At 42.9% G+C, this 12,496-nt stretch overlaps 1 protein-coding gene across 1 annotated transcript in view; it reads right to left on the bottom strand.

Moving 5' to 3' along the window:
- JAK2 (Janus kinase 2) overlaps positions 1–11,474 on the bottom strand; it is an 87,045-nt gene extending 75,571 nt beyond the window's left edge. Inside the window, exons 1-2 of the mRNA XM_082204599.1 lie at positions 11,189–11,474; positions 10,643–10,723 (exon numbers count right to left, since the gene is read on the bottom strand). The gene's annotated coding sequence lies outside the window, so the exon portion shown is untranslated. The remainder of the gene's footprint in view (positions 1–10,642; positions 10,724–11,188) is intronic.
- Positions 11,475–12,496: the final 1,022 nt, after the last annotated feature.

Raw genomic sequence — 12,496 nt, 5'->3', positions numbered from 1 at the left:
GTCAACTGCATAAACGCTTTTACAGTGAAGCAGTGCTGCACAGCCCTCTCCTACTACAACAACTTTATGAAGCAAGTGGATATTTCCCCCATTTTACAAATGCAGAACTAAGGCTGGAAAACTGTGACTTGATCAAGACTGTCTAGTAGGAACAATGATTCATAGAATCATAGATGGGTGGATTCATAATTTATATCTCATAGTAGTCCTGAGTTCATCCACTGAGAACATGTAGATTTTGAACAGAGAAGCGCAGATCCTTTGGGATAAAAGCACTGGTAGAAAAGCAACAAAAATTAGAATTGGTCCCCCTAGTTGAGAGAACAAAGGTTCAATAAATATGCCACGGTTTGATTGAGAAGACAGCACCTGCAATGCAAAGTCATAAAACTCTACGTTTTATCAATGCAGTGTCAGAATTCTAGCATTTATATAACTTGTAAAGCTTTCCAAAGAATACAGCAAGGGACATTTAAGCAATTAGTTAGGAGTTCATGATTTGGACTATTCCTCTTGGGTAGGAAGAAAGGGGTGGAGATAGGTAGAACTTTACCAAGATTAGGAATAGGATTTTGAATTCAGGTGCCACAAAGTGACACCCCCCCCCTCCTGTGCATTGTTGGCAGAGATGCAGACATTGTTTCCCTGGAAGTTGAATTATTTTCAGCACCAACCAATATACAATTATAGCTATCTTTTAGGATAAAGACTGAAGATAAAATGTAACCATGAATAACTGTTTTGAGAAGGAAAGAATGTCAACGTATGTTATTTTAGTTCTTTAGATACGTGACATTTCCCATGCAAATATACAATGAGAAAACACACAGTTCCGTGATTGCATCCATAGACTAAACAATATTAGTTATATTTGTCTTATTATGTAAATATGGCTTGCCACAAAAAGATAGCAGACTAATGATTAGCTTGTATACTTTCAGTTTTGCATGTTCTGTTTCTGCAAAATATATCTAACATATTCCAGCTAACCTGAGATGCCTGGTTATAAACTCATGCAGCTGTTTAGTGTGAACGAATCTGACAAAGTGTAAACAAAAATTAATCAATACTTATTTTTATAACCAAGAAAGGAACTGCCTTAACAACGGTCTTAGGAAATAACTGTTCCAACGTGCAGCTGCTTAACTGCACAAAAGAGAACCATCACAAGCAAGTTAATAATATGTGTGAATACACTACACCCATCAAAGGTAGCTGGTATTGGCGGCCACGAAATTAGGTATTCACTTATCAAAAAGTCGGGGTACTCTAACAATGCAATTTGTGTGCCACAGGCATGAAGCCCAGAAGCTATTTAACTTACATCAGTTGCTCTCTCTGACTCAATAAGCCCATCATCCCAAAATCTATTAAAAATGTACAGAATCAAATTATTTCTGATGTCAACTGATGACTAAGCACTAAAGATGCCCAACTAAGATAGGAAGTTTTTGAAACTGCCATTCTAAGGCTATAGCAGGTGCCATTCTACTTACTGTAAATCTAATTATAGCAGACAATTAGAGGATAGGAACATCAAGTGAGTAAAGGATACATTCACACATCAGAATAAGATTCTGATCCTATCCCCGAACCAGAAGACCACTGATCTATGTGATTCCTTTGTTTTCTAAAATTTGTACCAGATTCAGGAGTGGTTCGGTTGCATTAGTTGAATATCCACATCTGTTATGAGACAGGCATAAAATTATATTTACACTTTTTAATTAAAAGAAGTGTTCTCCCCCATCCTTTCGCCTATTGCCATTTTGGCCCGAATATATGCTGCAACCCCCCCCCCAATTCCAACCGTGAAAAGTGCGGCGTAAATTCATGACCTTACAAAAATTGGCTTTTACTATGTTGCTGCTAAAAGAGACATACGGTAAAATGGAATGGGTGTGAGTGCCTGCATAATTTTAAGGGAGCGGCTTATATTTGGGTATTGTCTCCCCTCCCCCCCGAATTTTAAAGGTGCGGCTTATACTTGGGCCAATACGGTACTCAGCGACAGGGGATATATGCAAACCTATGAACCGGATAATGGGACGCGGGTGGCGCTGTGGGTTAAACCACTGAGCCTAGGGCTTGCCAATCAGAAGGTCAGCGGTTCGAATCCCTGCAACGGGGTGAGCTCCCGTTGCTCGGTCCCTGCTCCTGCCAACCTAGCAGTTCGAAAGCACGTCAAAGTGCAAGTAGCTAAGTCTGGCGGGAAGGTAAACAGAGTTTCCGTGCGCTGCTCTGGTTCGCCAGACGCGGCTTAGTCGTGCTGGCCGCATGACCCGGAAGCTGTATGCCGGCTCCCTCGCCCAGTAAAGCGAGATGAGCGCCATAACCCCAGAGTCGGCCACGACTGGACCTAATGGTCAGGGGTCCCTTTACCTTTACCTATGAACCGATATTCACCACTAACGTTAAAGAGAGTTGCAGTATATGCATATGTGTTCAAAGACTTAGAAAAGCTTGACACAGGTCACAGGACATGAATCCATTCACATGCAGAATCACCACAACACCTGTCTAGGCCAACATACCAAAGCCCAAAGAACCTCATCGGAAGGCAATTGTTTGACAGATGCTTGGAGCATCTGCTCCCTGGTGTAGCAACTGTTGTTGGTACATGACACTCAGAAAGAAGAATGAGGCATCCATTGTTTTCTATCAAAAGAAGAAACCCTAAATGTTTGATGCCAGCAAAAGAAATGGCAGATATTGCTGTCTGTGAGAACTTCCAATGCCAGTGTTTTCATGTTATTTATAAGAATGTTTACATGCTGCTAACTTGTGCCAAAAACATTTAAGCAGGATACAGCAAATATAAATATGCTTGTCAAGAGTCTGAACCGTGTTTTGGAATAATGTGCTCCCTGCCATGGAAACAGTTACCAAAAGATATTGCAGCAGAAGCTCAGAACTGTGGCAATGATACAAATGATCCAGATCTTCATGACTCACAACAGACTACACGGCTGTTCCTTGCTGCGTTCATATTCGCTTCCAAGTCCTGTGGCAGGTTTTCTGAATGTTTGCAACACAAGCGTGCAAAGAAGGCAAGGTGGGAGCAACAGGATGCATTTCCAAGCCTGAGACAGTGGTGACAGCATTGGTAAAAGTGTTTTCTGTTCCACACAGAGAGACAGTAAATAAGAAAGAACTGTAGCCTCTTAAATGGGTGTGATGAGATGGGGAGGGAAGGAGGGTTTGGATCAGCACTGGATAAAACGTTTTCTGATCAGTGAAATCAGAGTGAGCATTCACTAGAGTTGAACTCTGCAGAAGAACTCTGATTGTGTGCAAGGAGCATTAACAAAAGGATATGGTATTAGAAGATGCTATTATTCCTGGGAGTAAAATGCATAGCAAATTGGATCCGTGAAACGGCAGATAACATTCAGCAAATATAAAGCAATGCACACTGTGTTGTTTCTTCTGTATACATTGATATAGACGCCAAATTGGCTCTAACTACATAGTTTAAAGACCTTGCGAGTCACAGTGGAAATCTGCTTTTTGCTGATGCACTGAAGGCAGAAAATGCAGTAATCTGGAATGGGGTTGAAAGGGAGGGAATACATGGAATTGGCAGAAATGACTGGCAGAATCCGAGACCAGGGAGAAGAGATGGTGAAAGAAGACTGGAAGAAATTTAAAGACTATTTACAGAAATATTGTAAAATTAATGAATGCTAGAAGGATGTTGGATAGAAACTAAGGGGTTTCCAGCTGTAATGCTTTAGGAGATACGAAAAAAAAGGTTTACAAATGGGTAAAAGCTTAATGGTAAGGATTTGCTGAACTAACAAATTGAAGTGGAATACAAAGAAGGGAGGTATGAGGAGGTCTGGGGAAATAAGTGTAAGGAAGATATGTTATGGGAAATTATTTGTTTCTTAACTGTTTTTATGTTGTATTTTGTTTCTTTTTATTTTTCATTTTCATTGTTATATTTTAAAAACTTTAATAAATATCTTTTTTAAAAAAAATGAAAGGGAGGGAATAGAAGGCATAATTTGTTTGATGTTGGTTCTCCCTTTCTGCAAATATATGGAATCAACACTCAGTTCAACTAAAAACAATACCTAATTCATCCTCAAACAAGACTCACTGAAATCAATGGGTTAACTATGAGTTAGACTACTAACATTTTATATCATCTCTTACTTCTTTCCAACTCCCAAACCTAAACAAAATCCACATTTTTTTCCAAAATATCGAAACACATTTTTGCCACCATGGTTAACTAGAGCATTCTTATGTAAGTCAGAAGCATCAGTTTACAAGAATTTACAGTGGAAGCTTCAAACTATGATAATGATACCAATGAGTGTATGTTATAGTACATACTGATACACTATTCAGTACTTTGGGATATGTTGAGTATATTGAGAGTGGAAAATTCTAGTTTGGCATTAGTTACGACACTGGACACTAGGAATGGCAGATTACTCTTAGAGGGGTTTGTTTAACATTGAGGTTGTGTTTGCTGTCCTAGGCTCCTTTGGGAGGAAGAGCAGTATACAAATTCAATACATAAAACAAATATTTCACAGAACAGCGTATTCTGAAAATAAGTGTACTACATCAAATATGCAACAAAGTAAGTCACACACACACATTTCAAAAATACATAATTAAACTTATATTCTTAATGCTCTGGTATATTAAAAAGTTGTAGTTGCATAGTTGTAACTCTCAAAGCACTACAGAAGTTGATTTTGGACACTGCCTTTGATATAAAAAAGGACCATGCAAAAAGAACTCAGTGACCAGGTTTTAAAAGCACAATAAATGCAGAGCAATTTTCTAAGTTGCCTCTTTCAAGCATATTTAACTCCCAAATGTGAAATAATTTGCCCTTCCCACAGCTGAATTAACACCCACTGCAAACGCACGCGTACACACACACACACTCACTCACTCCCAATTAATGAAGCTGTTATTAAAAGTAAAATGCCACCTGTAAAAATATACCAAAGCTGATATATAACCCTACAACCAGAATAAGGTAATAATTATGTAATTAACTGGCACTGAACACGAGTAAGCATAGCATACAGTTATACAGTTACAGAAGAGACACTCCGTGTCCTTTAGTAATATTCTGTAGCTGAGGGCATTTTGCTTCCACTGGGTTAACTTTAAAGAGTTTGTTTCCAAAGCTGTACTTTAACTCCTGCATGACTGGCATTGGCAATGCAATACCAAGTGTTAAGCACCTTGCTTACCTTTCTTTTTCCAGTTGAACAAAGCCTCTGCAGCAGACATAGGCAAACGCGGCCCTCCATATGTTTTGGGACTACAATTCCCATCACCCTTGACCACTGGTCCTGTTAGCTAGGGATGATGGGAGTTGTAGTCCCAAAACATCGGGAGGGCCGAGCTTGCCTATGCCTGCTCTGCAGCTTCCAAGGCCCTTTGGAAGCTTCCCTTGCTTTTAAACTTCCTGGTATAAGTGCAATTTATTCAGAACAAAAGGCTAAATTAATAGTCAACAATGTGGTGACTGAGGAATTTAAGATAGAGAAAGGGACACGACAAGGTTGCCCAATTTCCCCATTACTTTTTATTTCCGTCCTGGAGGTTTTGTTAAATATGATAAGAAGGGACCATTTGATTAAAGGCATAACGGTCGGAGCCAAACAATACAAATTGAAAGCTTTTGCAGATAATCTAGTATTGACATTACAGGAGCCAGAATCTAGTGTTAAAAGAGTATTAGAATTGATCCAGGAGTTTGGTCATGTGGCAGGATTTAAGTTGAATAAGTCAAAAACCAAAGTTCTTGAGAAAAACTTAACAATGACTGAAAGAGAGAGGTTTCAGAATGAGACAGGTTTAACAGTGGTCAAGAAGGTGAAATATTTGGGGATCAATATGACAGCTAAAAATGGGAACTTATTTAAGGACAACTATGAAAAATGTTGGTCAGACGTTAAAAAGGATCTAGAAATATGGTCAAATTTGAAGCTTTCCTTGCTGGGTCGAATTGCTGTTATCAAGATGAATGTATTGCCAAGAATGTTGTTTTTGTTCCAATCATTACAAATTTTGGACAAAATGGACTGTTTCAAGAAGTGGCAGAGAGACATTTCTAAATTTGTCTGGCAGGGCAAGAAACCCAGAATAAAATTTAAAATATTAACTGATGCAAAAGAAAGAGGGGGAATTTGCCCTGCCAGACCTTAAACTCTATTATGAATCAGCAGCTTTCTGCTGGTTGAAGGACTGGCTGCTTCTTGAGAACACAGACATTTTGGACTTAGAAGGTTTCAATAATGTTTTTGGGTGGTGTGCATACTTATGGTATGACAAGGTTAAAGCACATAAGGCTTTTAAGAACCATATTGTCAGGAAAGCACTGTTTAATGTCTGGACACGTTACAAAGACTTACTTGAAAACAAAACCCCAAGGTGGTTGTCACCAATGGAGGCAAAAGCTCAAAAAAAAAAAACTCAATATGGAGGCCAAGTGGCCAAAATATTGGGAGATTTTAGAGCAAGAAGGAGACAAATTGAAATTGCAGAGTTTTGAGAAATTAAAAGATAGAGTGCGGGATTGGCTTCATTATTTTCAAATAAGAGAGGCATACAATTTAGACAAAAAAAATGGCTTCCAGGTGGAAAAATCAAAGTTGGAAACAGAATTGTTAGACCCCAATACCAAGATACTTTCAAGAATGTATAACTTGCTGTTAAAATGGAATACTCAGGATAAAACAGTCAAATCTGCTATGATTAAATGGGCACAGGACGTTGGTCATAACATTATGTTTGCTGACTGGGAACAGTTGTGGACCACAGGTATGAAATTCACGGCATGTAATGCCCTTAGAGAGAATATTATGAAAATGATTTATAGGTGGTACATGACACCAGTCAAGCTTGCAAAAATCTACCATTTGCCTGATAATAAATGTTGGAAATGTAAAGAAACTGAGGGTACATTCTTTCACCTTTGGTGGACGTGCCCAAGGATTAAGGCTTTCTGGGAAATGATATATAATGAATTGAAAAAGGTATTTAAATATACCTTTCTGAAGAAACCAGAGGCCTTTCTTCTGGGCATTGTCGGCCAATTGGTGTTAAAGAAGGATAGAATTTTCTTTATGTATGCAACAGCAGCAGCAAGATTACTCATCGCGAAATATTGGAAGACACAGGAGCTACCCACACTGGAAGAATGGCAGATGAAGGTCATGGACTACATGGAATTGGCGGAGATGACTGGCAGAATCCGTGTCCAGGGAGAAGAGTCGGTGGAGGAAGATTGGAAGAAATTTAAAGATTACCTGCAGAAGCACTGTAAAATTAAGGAATGTTGAAATGACGTTTGGTTGAAAATAAGTGGTACTGGTAAAGAGATGCTTAAGAAAATGTAAATAGGGATTGATAATTGGAAATGGATATTTATAATAATAGGTTAATATATGGAGTAAGGATAAACGTTAGAGGGTAAGGATTTGCTGAATTTAATATTTGAATTGGAATACAAAATGGGAGGTGTGAGGAGGTCAAGAAACTAGTGAAGAAAATATAAGATTTGAAAATATTAATCTATTTTTTCTGTTTTTAGCTCTGAACTTTGGTGTTTTTCTTTGTCTTTATTCTTTATTCTTTATTTTTCTTTTCTTTCTTCTATCAACTGTTTTTCTACTGTGTATTTTTTATTGGTTTTGCTTTTGTAGTTTAAATGTTGGAATTGGTTTTTATTGTCTGTGAAACATTAATAAATATCATTTTTTTTAAAAATTAAACTTCCTCTTTCTGAAAGGCTTCGCATTTTACATGGCAATCTTGTCTGCCATAGGAATGCAACTGTTACAGTAGTGTTTGCCCTCACAGTAAAGCTAAAAAGGGTAAAGGACCCCTGAATGGTTAAGTCCAGTCAAAGGCGACTATGGGGTTGTGGCGCTCATCTAGCTTTCAGGCCGAGGGAGCTGGCGTTTGTCCACAGGCAGCTTTCCGGGTCATGCGGCCAACAGGACTAAACCGCTTCTGGCACAGCACAACACCGTGACGGAAACCAGAGCGCACGGAAACACTGTTTACCTTCCCGCCACAGCGATACCTATTTATCTACTTGAACTGGCGTGCTTTCGAACTGCTAGGTTGGCAGGAGCTGGGACAGAGCAATGGGAGCTCACCCCATCGCAGGGATTCAAGCTGCCGACCTTCTGATTGGCAAGCCCAAGAGGCTCAGTGGTTTAGACCACAGCACCACCCGCATCCCTCACAGTAAAGCATTCCTGACAGGTCTCTAAACATGTGAGTATTTGTGACTGAGAGCCAGTGTCATGGAGGAGATGGCCAGATCCTGAGGAGGAATGGGAGGAGCTCAGAGAGTTGGAGCTGGGCAACCCTAGGCTGCAGGTATTTGATTCACTGGAGCAATTATGGCTAACAGAGCCATTCTGGGAAGACACAAGTGACTTGCATGCCCCCAATTAACTGCCAAATTCCATTCATGCTATTCGGGCAAATCCAAACCTCATGACTGGGGTGGGGGCACTTCAGAAACAGGGCGATGCCATGAAGCTATTAAAGGTTTCATGCAGGGGGTGGTCAGATGCTAAGGAGGAACAGGAGGTACTCAGGGAGTTGGAGATGTCTAAACTTGGCGAGGAGGATGGATCCAAGGCAGGGGCAAAGTGGGTTGGCAGAGGACTGTTCCAGCCCTGTGACATTGGTCAACCCTAGGCAGACGTCTCCTTCTCCTGTCAGTGAGGATGTCCCTCTTTCAGGAAGGCAACTAATTGGGAGTTAATTGGGTGCTGACCACTTGCCACACTAAGAGCTGTGCTTAACCCACTCTTCAAAAGGAAGGTCCAGGGAGCATGTGGCTTATTGGATCAACATTATCTGCTTGCACTTAGCCATGTCTCTATAAAGGGTAAAGGTAAAGGGACCCCTGACCATTAGGTCCAGTCGTGGCCGACTCTGGGGTTGCGGCACTCATCTCACTTTATTGGCCAAGGGAGCCGGCATACAGCTTCCGGGTCATGTGGTCAGCATGACTAAGTCACTTCTGACGAACCAGAGCAGCGCATGGGAACACCCTTTACCTTCCCGCCTATTTATCTACTTACACTTTGCTAGGTTGGCAGGAGCAGGGACCGAGCAACGGGAGCTCACCCCGCCACGGGGATTCGAACCGCCAACCTTCTGATCAGTAAGTCCTAGGCTCTGTGGTTTAACCCACAGCGCCACTCGCGTCCCCATGTCTCTATACCTGGCCCTTTATACAAGATACCTGCTACATCTTGTAACCTGCGCTTTGCCTATGTACCAATCTGATTTATGCATCAAAACCTTTAGCAGAAACTGTGCAGGGAGTTCCATGTTCTTCATCCAACATTGAGGGCCACGACGACAGCCAAGACTCTCATGGAATGTGTACACACATGTGAGGATGTGTTGTTTGTTCACACACATCTCTGCTGGGGCGGGGGACGACAGCAGTGTAACAGTGGCAGAAAACATTACCATGAAAACTATGAAGCTCCTCGCTGCTTTGCATTTAAGGGGGGGGGGCTTTTTGCTCCAACTCGTAATCAAGGTTTTACACTCCTTTGCAACAGCCAACTTGGAACAGAGGCCCTGTACTCCTCTTCCAATGTCAGTAAAACACTACCAACTGCAGGGTGGAAAAATCAACTATTTGATTTGATGAAAAGGGCAATATTCTTATCTGTTGCCCATGGCATCAGCCCACAAGGAAATGACACCAAGAAGGCAGCAGTTGGCCAGGCAACAAAGCAACAAACATTTTACAGATGCCAGGAAGAGCTCGAAACCTTAACTTTTGACAGCAATATTAATGCTCTTCTTCTTCTTCTTAATGTATGAATTGCATATACAACACATGCACATTTGACAAAAAAATAAATTGCAAGTATATAAGGAATGAGTTTGCACAACACAATGAATAACCGAACTAGATGGATCGCAAGCTTCCTCCCACACCCTTCAAACAACTTAAAATTTCTACAGGTACCTATCTTTCCCCCTCCATAGGCTATTAGCCAAGACCACATCACAGCTGTTTTTAATCAAAGAAAAGGATGTTGGAAGATACAATCATGTATCTCCCATATAATTCACACCGATTCTGCTGTCTGAAAACCAACAGCTCATATACAGACTCTGTTTTTTTGTTTTGTTTTGTTCTACAAAATTGCCTGACATGTTTCCTACTGGTACTTATCATTTCCTTCACCCTCCATTATTTTCCTAAAGCTACAATTCAGCAATGTCAAAGGGAAAGTTGGAGTGATCAAGTAAGAGGATGGAGAGCTAAACAGCCTCACTGGCTTCTGCTACTGAAACTGAACATTTCATTACTCCTTCCCACCCCAGATAAAAAGTTCTCTGCCCCAGATCTCCCCTTCCCCAACAACCCACACAATCTTTCCTTCTTAAGAAGCAGACTAGCAGCTGGAAAACAAGTTCCATGCTGCGAAAGAGAAAGCACAAAAACAAACCATAACATAATTATGGACTACAATAATTACCCCTTAGCTGAAACACAATAGGCACGTGAGGGAAACCTCCTCAACCCTTTAACCATATTTTGAAGGTGCATTACTTAAACACCGATTCCCACCCCCAAAAAAAGTTTTTTTAAAAAAATAAGAATACACACCATCGGCAAGGTGGAAGAAAGGCCTCTTCTTGTCCACGAGGAAAGAGTTCACATCTTTCTACCTCGGACTGCAACTACAGCCTAAATAGAGAATTATTATATTTCATTAATATTATTTTAATAGAAGGGGGGAAATAATGGGGAGGGGGTGGATTACAACCCTGGCCTTCATAACTCTTAATATCCCAAGCGATCCACCCCGTTTTGATAGGGTTGCACTTTGGTTTCATTCGTATCTGGGAAGGGAATTTCTCTGGGTGGGTGGAAGGAAGCCCAGCCCGCCCGAAGTTTCCTGCGTACAATTAGTTTTGCTTTTGTGGTTTCAAAAGGAGGGAGTGAGAGAAAGAAAGAAATGAGAGAGAGAGGCCGGAGTAACAACCCCACCAACGCTTTCTTTAACCCCCAACCCCGCTATCCTTTCCTCCCCACTCCCGCCAGGCAGCAAACCCTCCGCTGCGCCCCCAAACTCGCCCCACCGGGGAAGCGAAAGCGCAGCAAGGCGCCCGGGCGCAACGCCGCCCCTGGAGAAGGACCGGGAGCTAATACCTCGGGAAACGGGCGCGTGGGGAGCTGGCCACCGACTCTCCCCCCCGCGACGGCGGCGCTGCAGAGGAAGCCGAGGTTTCCCTCCGGCTCCCCGCGCTACATGCAGGCAAGGAGGAAGCAGCCGGAGATGAAGCGACGCGCGTCGGGGCGGGCCAGCTGCTTGGCAAGCGCCGCCGAGCGCGCCCGGGCGGGTCCGCCTCTCTCTCTCCGCCGCCCGGCTCTTCCCGGTCGCTTCGCCCGGCGGCGCTGGGGAGCGAGGAGAAGAGAGGCGCCTCCTCCGCTCGGGACCGAGACGGCGCGGGACGCGGCGAAGGGCCTGCGCTCGGGACGCGCTCGCCAGCTGCGTCACGACGCACGGGCTCTCCAGGAGAGGCAGGGGCGCACGACAGCGGCCGCCCCGGGGAGGAGCCGCCGAGCGCCGGGGAGGAGCCGCGCCGCCCACGCCCGACGTCGGAGCCGGGAGAGCGAGCCGCTCGGAGAGGCGGAGCCTCGGGTGAAAGGGAACGCGAGGACGGAGCTGGGCAGAGCGACCCGATGGTCACCTTGCGAGATGCGCCCCCGCGACCCCGATGCCTCCAAGATCTCTCGGGACGTCCTCTTCTTCTTCTTAAAATATAATTTTTTATTAAATTTTCTTTTCTACAATTTAAAGTACTCATTTTTTACATCCTTAAGATATCAGCGACTTCCGTTCTTCTCTTTCCATGGTTCATTTTGCGTATCATAAACCCTTGCATGGTTTACAAAAACTATACTATTCAGTATTCTATTATTGATGGTTGGACAGTGTTCTCGAAGCTACAGTGGTACCTCTGGTTGCGAACGGGATCCGTTCCGGAGGCCCGATCGCAACATGAAAAGAGCGCAACCCGCAGCGGCACGTCTGCGCATGCACGGGTCGCAATTCACTGCTTCTGCGCATGCGCGTAACATCATTTTGTGCTTCTGCGCATGCACGAGCAGCGAAACCCGGAAGTAACCCTTTCTGGTACTTCTGGGTCGCCGCGGAACGTAACCTGCAAGAACGTAACACGAAGCGGACATAACATGAGGTATGACTGTACTTACATGAGTTTGACCAAGCTGCGGGAGGCAGTAGAAGACAGGAGTGCCTGGTGTGCTCTGGTCCATGGGGCCATGAAATGTTATTAGAACCCACCGGAAGCTCATGTAGAGTAAGTTATTTAGAAATGCAATTTTTTGGCAGAGGCGTAGATCTAAATCATTCTACTTAAACTTCTGAGAATCGGTATGTTTGTTCAGTTAGGTTCCATGGGGCACATTGCACCTAAATTTTCAGCACACTGG

The sequence above is a fragment of the Podarcis vaucheri genome (genome assembly GCF_965113315.1).
Source record: "Podarcis vaucheri genome assembly, chromosome: 17".
Taxonomy (NCBI): Eukaryota; Metazoa; Chordata; class Lepidosauria; order Squamata; family Lacertidae; genus Podarcis; species Podarcis vaucheri.
Note: the sequence above shows the minus strand (reverse complement) of the source record. Positions and strands in the feature narration are given on the sequence as shown.